The following is an 8,537-nucleotide window of genomic DNA, read 5'->3' on the forward strand; positions in this document are numbered from 1 at the left end:
GTAACAAATGAACGTTGACATATATGTTTTGTGTTTGAAAAGTCATGCAAATGAAGATCCATAGTTCATGTTTGATGGTGAAGGAAAAAGGGAGGCATGAGAGAAATGCAGAAGGGTGGCATAGTTGAAGTAATGAACCAGAAAAAATACCTTTATGATAGTATTTTGTATGAATTTAAGTTGGACAAGACTACATTTATCAAGATAAGAGAGTATGAAGTTATAGTTGCAGAAAGTCACCGTGATTAGTGTTTAAGTATGAAGGAATACTACACTATACATGATGATTTTATACTCCTTGTTTCTTGCATTTTCATTTTGTGATGGGAATCTCTCTTACAATGAATATATCAAATATATATATTTTTGTGTGCTTATAAGCAATGAACTTGTAACTTATCTACAGTGATCTAAGATAGTGGATAGAAACATGAAGAATTAAAATCAAGGTTAATGTGTGTGTGTGTGTGTGTGTGTGCATGGATAGCAGAAATACTATGTGAAGACCAACAAAGATTACATTTCAATATCAAATAGCAATTTGTTCATATAGGTGGCAGTTCGTATTTTTACATCATTCTTCTGGACTGGTTTTCTAAAGAAATAAAGTGGTTTCACCCAAAACCTAGTGGTATCTCTTTGGCACAAATTGATCAAAACTACTTTAAAGAAATTAATTAAAAATTTGGTATTTTAGTAAGTTCTCCTTTATTTTTCATTTCCAAAGATCACTACACACTAACTCAATGACAACACTTAAATTGAACAGTTTGGAGTTAAGGGGAGGGATTGTGTCATAGTTTAGTAGCAGATTAAAACTTTTAAAAAACCCCAAGTAAGTCAATGCTCAGTTTTCACGGAGTAGAGGTTTGCCATGAGAGTCTTGGAAAGACTCGGCCTTTTGTACAGCTCAATGTATTCATAACTGATCTGGGGAAAGGAGGAGGAGGAACACACACCAAGTTTGCTGGTTATGCTGGGTTATGCAATGAGCCCTTATGACCATCAGCTGTCACAAACTGCTGAAAGACCTCGCCAGCCTGTGTTGACAAGGTGGTTAAGAGGGCAAATAAAATCCATGTTAAAGGGAAAGGACAGTTACTATTCAAAACAGATACGGTACATGCCAGAAGAGGTACAAGAAGAGCCATGGCAGTGAACAATGGCAGAGAACATCTTTATAAGGAGTGAGTAAATAATGAGGGACTCGTGGCCTCAAAAAGAGACACTGAGAAGGGATAAGACAAAGGTCTGTAAAACAATTGACGTGGAAAAGTTAAATAAGCAAGAATTGTGCGCCATCACTTCTATTTATTAACCTCTGTCAGAAGATAGATTGAAAAAGCAATGGGAAAAACCCGTATTTATGAGTCAGGAAGAGAAATACCATAGTATTTTTTTCCTTCAGGTTGTCGCAAAAAAAGGAAGTATACCCTAGGAGATGGACCTTCTCTCAGTATTTAGCTGAACTAGAGAGCCCTCCATAGGTTAACTGCTTAAAATTCCTGTCCTTCCTTTGGCTTTGTTTCTTAGGAGTTGCCTTGGGGGCTTTTGTTTTTTTTTTTTTTTCCCCAGAGAAGCAAAGGAGTTGTGTATCTTGCCTCACTACTAAACTTGTTTTCAAGTGGTCACAGATTTACTTGTCGGGATCTTACTCACAGGTACTACCATTTAAAGAGTCATTTGGTTTTGAGATATACAGGGAGATTGAAATTGTGAGTTTTGGTTGACAGCCATAAAGGTGAGCTCCTTTATGTGAATTAACAAAGTCCTCCACTGCTTCAGCGAGTCTTCTTTTAGTTCATAAGGTCCGTACTAGTTTGAAGAGATTCAGTCAGGAGAGCCTAGTTTACCATGCAGTTGTTCTCCACTGAAAGCAACCTGTTTGTGTGATTTTTTTTTTTTTTTTAATCTCTTCTCCTACCCCCCACCCCCTTCCTATTTAGCATAAATGACTGATTTTATGTCAAGGGTTGGCGTTTACCTACTTACTTCTGCAAAGTTTCATCAGAGTGCTGTGTCTGCTTACTGGGCTCTTGTGGATGTATTCTTAGTGCTTACCCACCTCTTGACCATGGGAGTCTTCAAATAAGAGTGTGCTAGTATGTTTCTTGTGCAGTGCTCTGATTAAAAGAACACCATCATCCTAGGTTATAAGCGAAGGTAAGCTTGTACCTCTATAGCAGGTAAAAAGTAATAGTTCAAAGATAAGGTTTTGCTTAAACTATTAGTTAACAGAGCAAGTATGACCAAATCCTGTCTACTCACTTATTCGGTCATGTTAGCGGATGTGCCATCGGAATAGTGGTAAAACTTGGAATAGCCTCAAAGATCTGCTGCTAAGGTCCATCCTGTAAGATTTCAGCTGTTTTCTTAGATCTCTGTTGGGCTTTTGTAATTTTGATTTAGGGGGCATCATAAATTTGTCAATTTTTGAAGGATTTTTTTTTTATGTCTCTTTTTTTAAAGAAAGGGCATTAAGAAATTCTAAAGAAAAGGTCTTAGGAAAAAACGTGTTCCCATAGAATTAGTCTCAGAATTACCTGATACATTCTGATTAGAATGGTGTGATAGGCATCTAATGCAGAAAATTTTGTTCATAGCATTAAAAAAACTTGAAAACAGTTGAAAGCAACTGCCCCAAATTAGGTAATACTATTATTAAATACTGCTATTAAATTAATACTACTCAAAATGACAAAGTAACTTCTGTTATTTTTAATAACTTACAGGCCTGTATAAAACTTTGGTGATTAAAACCCCAAAGTGCTGTTTTTTCCTTCAACAACTAAACAACACTGAGTTTAAAGCTTTAAAAAACCCACAAATGGAAAATCCTGGGTTTTGATTTTTTCATTATATTGACTAGTATGGTCATTTCTATACTGTGGTGTTTGTTTGTTTGTTAAGAGAAAAACACAGTATGGACCTTGTTACAATCCCCTTTTCTGCCTCATTTTCTTTTCTCTTATGCCACTCATAATTTTTATTTCAAACTAACAAATCCAGAAGAATAAATTATGAACTTGTGTTCCATGCTGTGTCAAAACTGAATTGAAGTGCTGGTGTTCCTCACCAGGTAGGAACCAGTGGACTAGTAAAAATGCCACTTGCTGGAAATGCAGATTATTTTGCATGCTGTTCTTTTTTTTATATGTCTTGGGCATAGCCTCAGATAGGTTACACTGCTTAATTCAATAAGCCTTTATTAGCTAACAATGCATTTAACAATTGCAAAAGTGTAGTAAAAAAGGGATACAGGAGAGAAGGTACAGTCCACACAAATACTTTATCCTGCTTTTCCATGAATTGCTACTCTTGACATGGTTGTGGGTACTGCTTATTTTGTATGTAGCAGCAAATTGCTGTATTCTAAACTTGTGTCTTTCCTCTCAGAAGTGTGTTTTTAACTTTCATATGGTTATTGATATGTGCTTTGTTATTGAGAAAAATTGCTTTCTTTCATTTGGATTTTGAATATCATCTTCACTTTTCCCTTTTAAGCCAGGTGTCAAGTTGCACCACTTGAATGTCCTATGCTCAGTTTTTATCTCAAATATTTCATAGTGCTTCATAATTATAGCAAAAATGTTTGTCAGTCTGTTATGCTGTTCTGTAACAATTTGCCGTACTGCTGTTTCTGATAAGTTATTCTTTGTGATTAACATAAATTCATAAAAAAAGTGGTGACCCGGGTGACTCAGTGTCTTCTGGCGTTGTACAGCAGGATTTCTTTTTATTCATTTAGTACTGTATAATTGAGTGTTTGCTACTCTGGTTGGGATTGAGATTGAAATTGCTCGAGCTGTGTGTTCTTTTTGATGACTTAAATTAGTGAAATTACCCTACTACAGCTCTGTGGCCAATTGTTTCTGGGGTCTCCAGGTTCTGAATGCAGAATCAAACTGCAGAATTGGAAATAAAGGTTTTTGACAGGGCTTTCTTCAGTCGTTGATTGTTAAAACCATTTAATGGTTCAGACTGTATTGCTTTCAAGACAAAAATGCACTTAAGTATCTTGTAATCTCATTTCAATAGTGCTTTTAGTGGGAGTAGAAATGGCATGTAGTAGTTTGCTTAAATACACAGTGTTTTACTTTAAAAATTTGTAGATCATCAAATGTTGGGGTTGTTATTGTATGATCCAGTAATGTATGATCTTTACATTGTAGTAATCTTAGTTTATTGATAAATTTTCAGGATTTATTCCTATTGAAAATTCAATATCAAATTTTCACTTTGTAGTTGATTTTTTTTTCATTCTACTGTGCGATGGTATCTCTGCTCTTGGTGACTGTAATAAGCACATCTGTGAGGCAATTTCAAGCAATATGGCACATACTTGTTACAAGCCTCTCCTACAGATACAGTCCAGAAGATTTTCTTACAATATGATTTTTTTGCTGCTGCTAGATTCTTCTTTCTTTTCTGAGCATTTTTTTTTCCTCTGCAACTTCTATTTTCTTCCTAAATTCCCAACTCTTACTTTATGCACTGTGCTTCCTTTGCCACAGAGGCAGATAATGAAGAGGGAGAAGGACAAGAAGTATCTGTAACAGCAGTCCTTGTGGCTTGCACAAAGATAGGGAAACTGAATAGTTGCTGTTTGTTATTCTTTTTGTGATGGCATGATAGGTCCACTTCAACATAGTGTAATCAACTACTGCCTCAGGGTGCAGATGTGATAATTGGGAAGGTAGGTGCTGCTGCTCAGTTGCAATTCTGAGTGAAAGAAGTTTGCTTTTTATCACTTCCATTGTCCTAAAGTTCCTTTGGCTTTACTTCCCTTAGGAGCAGTACAAAAGCAGCAGGGTTTTCTTTAGCATTCATGTAGAGGTGGTTATCCTCCTTTGTCTGATCCAGCTTGTAGGGGAAGATAAGGCTTATTTTTTTCCAGTAGACTTGGAGTTACTTGTTAACAACAGAGGAATGTGAAAGCTAAGGAATTCTGAGATCTCTTCAGGTTCTGAATGTAGGACACATGATGTTTCAGATGCATCTGTCCTGTGGTTTTTATTTTCTCATTTTCTGAATTAATATAGTCCCTAATTTTGGATCTCTGTGGTCCCCTGCTCTTTCTCCAAATTACTAGTCTACACTATTTTTGGCTTCCTGTTTTAGTGGTTTTTTTCCTTGTCATAGTTTAAGTCTGCTCCTCATTTTGCATGCTATCAAGGGAACTTTCTTGTCCTTTTTATTTTATATTCTGGCACTCATGGGAAAATAAATGAAAAGACAGGAAATAGGAACTCCATCTATTCTTAGTTTTCGTTCCTTCCAACAGAGAAGTTAGGAGCAGTTTTGGGAACAATCTTATTAATACCTTCTACAACAGGGATGGAATTATGAAGGAACTTAATAGTACATCTTAAACAAGTAGATGTTCCTTTGCTGAAAATTCAAGTTGAGAGGGGTTTTTTCAAGTCTGCAGGAGGGGGTCTGGGTATTTTCATGGGACAGTAAAATGCACCTACCTGATTGATATTGCTTCCAACTTTACAGTTGTAACCTCAAATTTTGGATATTGCATTCTTAAAGTCAGTATGGCCAAGGAAGATACTCCTTTGTCCACTTTTGTTTTCCAGTCTTGTTCAGAGAACCATAACCTGTTTCCCGCTGGTTTGGATTTGGTTTTTTTAAATGTAATATTCAGCGCAAAGTAAATGTAAGGGAGGAAGGAAGGAAGGAATTCGGAAGGAAGGAAGGAAGGAATTCGGAAGGAAGGAATTCGGAAGGAAGGAAGGTTGGTTTCAAGTTAAGCATCTGAAGTTTGCTAGAGCTGGGCAGACTGCAGTCTTTTAAAGGACGTTTCTGGGCCATCCTCCCTGTGGATAGATAGATGCAGGTCTATCAGCTATCAGTGTTTAATCAGCTTTTCTTTGGTGAGTAGAATAAATACACAGAGGAAAAACCCAAGCTGCCTTCAGTTCTAGGACTTTGGAGTGTGACAGATGTGACCTGCATTAGATGGTTGGCTGCTTAAGTGAGTCCCTGCTCTGCTCCCAAAGATGCACATCACAACCGTATGTAAGTTAAGGGTTAGTGTAATACTTCTGCAGACACCTTTGGATCAGAACTTCTTAAAACTAGAGACGTTGACATGATCTCAGCAAACTAATTTAAGGATTTAATCCTTTTTTTTTGCAGTGCAAAGGAACCTAGCATAATTATATTAAACTGCATTAGACGTGTAATCAGAGATGATTTCCAGAACTTAAGAAGAACTCTCTTTTTACATTTTTTTCAGGCCACTTTCTATGTTCCTTAACATAGAAATCATTGAGATACTGAATCCTATAAGAGCTCTTAGGAAGTCAGCTATTACGAAGTCCAGGGTGCAGATAGTATAGACTTCTACTGCATATTTGGTGGGTGCCTTGTGGTGAAACCTCTCACTTCTTAGTAATTAGTCATTAAAGTAAAGCATAGACAGCAATTATGACAATATGTTAATACATTGCTAAATTTCTCCAAAACATCTAAGTTGGTTCATTTTTTAAGTTCAGTTTATACATTTTCATACAGTGTGTGTTGTTTGTTTGGGAGGCTGGGGGTGGGGTGTTGTTTGTTTGTTGGGTGGTTTTTTTTGTGTTTTGGGTTTTTTTTGGTTTGTATTACCTTTAATGAGTGATAATTAAAAAGAGACTAATAAAACATCTGGAAGTAATGATGTTGCATGGTTTAAGCAGCATGCTTCCAGAAAAAGGAAATTAGATCCTTACTGTGGTACTAGAATTCTCTAATCGATTGAAATGCTGGATACATGAAAACCAATTAACATATTTTATGTTACTATCAAAATACCTCTTGATGATAAAGTCTCTTGAAAGAGGTTCGTATGCACTGGGTCAAAGGTAAAATATCAACATGGATCACAGGCTGTTCAGATGCTGAAATTATTTGGTTCTCCTTAGCTTATAACTTAACAAAAAGATACAAAAGGAAATGTCAGCATATCCAGAACAAAAAGAAACGTTCTTAACAGAGTATGCTGCTCATCTTTGGGACTCACTGCACCGGAAGTTGCCAGCGCTTCTAGATTTGGAAAGTGCTAAATGCATCCTTCAGTATGTTGTAGACAGAGAGGTTTGATATTGTGGTGTAGGATGTCAGTGCAAAACAGAGACTTTCTTTCCAAACCTACTAAATCATATTTGTGTCATGGCCACTTAAATTTGAGTCTTGAAAAATAAAAAATGTGAAAGAACTGTACTAGCAAAAGTTTTTCCATCAAAATTTTCTTGCTTCTCACTTAAAAGCTGTTTTAATTTCTAGTTACTTCTGGGCAAAATGGGTAAAAATCTAATTTTCTTTTCATGCAATCTAACTGAGGATTTTTGGGGTGGGGGAGGAGGAGAGTAGCAAGGAGGAGGAATTTACAGCCAGAGGGAAAATTCCTTCTAACATGTGACTCAACTAGAAGAACAAAGGAATCATAGTTGCAAGTAATCTTGTATTTAGCCCAATGAAAATCTTGTTTTCCTCTGGCTTCAGAAAGCTTGTCTTCATGTAGACTTGTGCAATACCGAGGTAGTCTGAAAGGCAGTTGCCTGGTTTTGCACAGTGCCACATGCTGAGACAACTGCATCAATGTTTCGGTCCAGCAATAAATGTTTTCTGCCTTCAAGCTGAAGCTTATTTAGCTTGGCTTATCTGGTGCTGCTGTAGCAACCATCAGTCTCCAGGCAACTGAGGCACATTGACCTCTTCATTGAACTGAGTGTAGCACTAGTTCAATTTAGCTGCCTGAGACAATAATAATGGTGTTGAATCTAAAAAGTGTGAAATTTTCTAGTTTGTATGCAATGGAAATAATAAAACTATTTAGATGAAACTGAATGTTTAGGTCTTACTTGAAAAAGATTTTAAGTATACGTGGTGTATGTTTGTTGCAAGCTGCAGAGTTGGTTGCTGAGGCAGTGTCCTTATAGGCCTTGTATAAATGTTGAGAATCTTGCAAGCATTTTTGCACAGCAGCAATTCTGCTACTGAAGGTGTTTGTTTCATCACTTAAATAGCAAAGACTGTTGATGTTTATTTAGATAGTTAAAATGTCTGTGCTTGTGAATAAGTAGGTGATTCTTTATTATTACTCTTTTGGAAATTACAGATGGTCGTTGAAAGTGGTTACGTTTCTCTCAGATCCATTATTTCCCATATTGCAAGTGTCCGGCTTTCTTTGGAATAGTTGTATGAAGAAAATAGATTCCTCTATGGGTATATTGAGTTTGTTGCCTAATAAAGTAATTTTTTCTGCTAGTCAATTGAGATTCCTCATATATAGATTAAAGTTCTTAAGTAAAACAGACTCTTGGGCACGATTGCTACAGTGCGGATACTTCAACACGGTGTATCAGACAACGAGGCCCGTGGAAAGAAATATATATGGACCGATTCTTGGTAGATGTTTCAGAGATGTTTATTTCTCCAGCCCCATGGCCGGGGCTCTGCCGAGGAACTGCTCAATCACGGGACCCAAGGGTCCATCCCGCGCAGGGAACACAAACCAACCAATGGGGAACGAGGCTGAGCAGGGG

At 36.9% G+C, this 8,537-nt stretch overlaps 1 protein-coding gene across 4 annotated transcripts in view; it reads left to right on the top strand.

Moving 5' to 3' along the window:
- The window catches only part of MLLT10 (myeloid/lymphoid or mixed-lineage leukemia; translocated to, 10), a 127,943-nt gene that overhangs the window by 91,845 nt on the left and 27,561 nt on the right, over positions 1-8,537 (top strand). The gene's annotated exons all lie outside the window — the stretch shown is intronic.

This window comes from Corvus brachyrhynchos, unplaced genomic scaffold (genome assembly GCF_000691975.1).
Source record: "Corvus brachyrhynchos isolate BGI_N302 unplaced genomic scaffold, ASM69197v1 scaffold167, whole genome shotgun sequence".
In the NCBI taxonomy this organism is placed as follows: Eukaryota; Metazoa; Chordata; class Aves; order Passeriformes; family Corvidae; genus Corvus; species Corvus brachyrhynchos.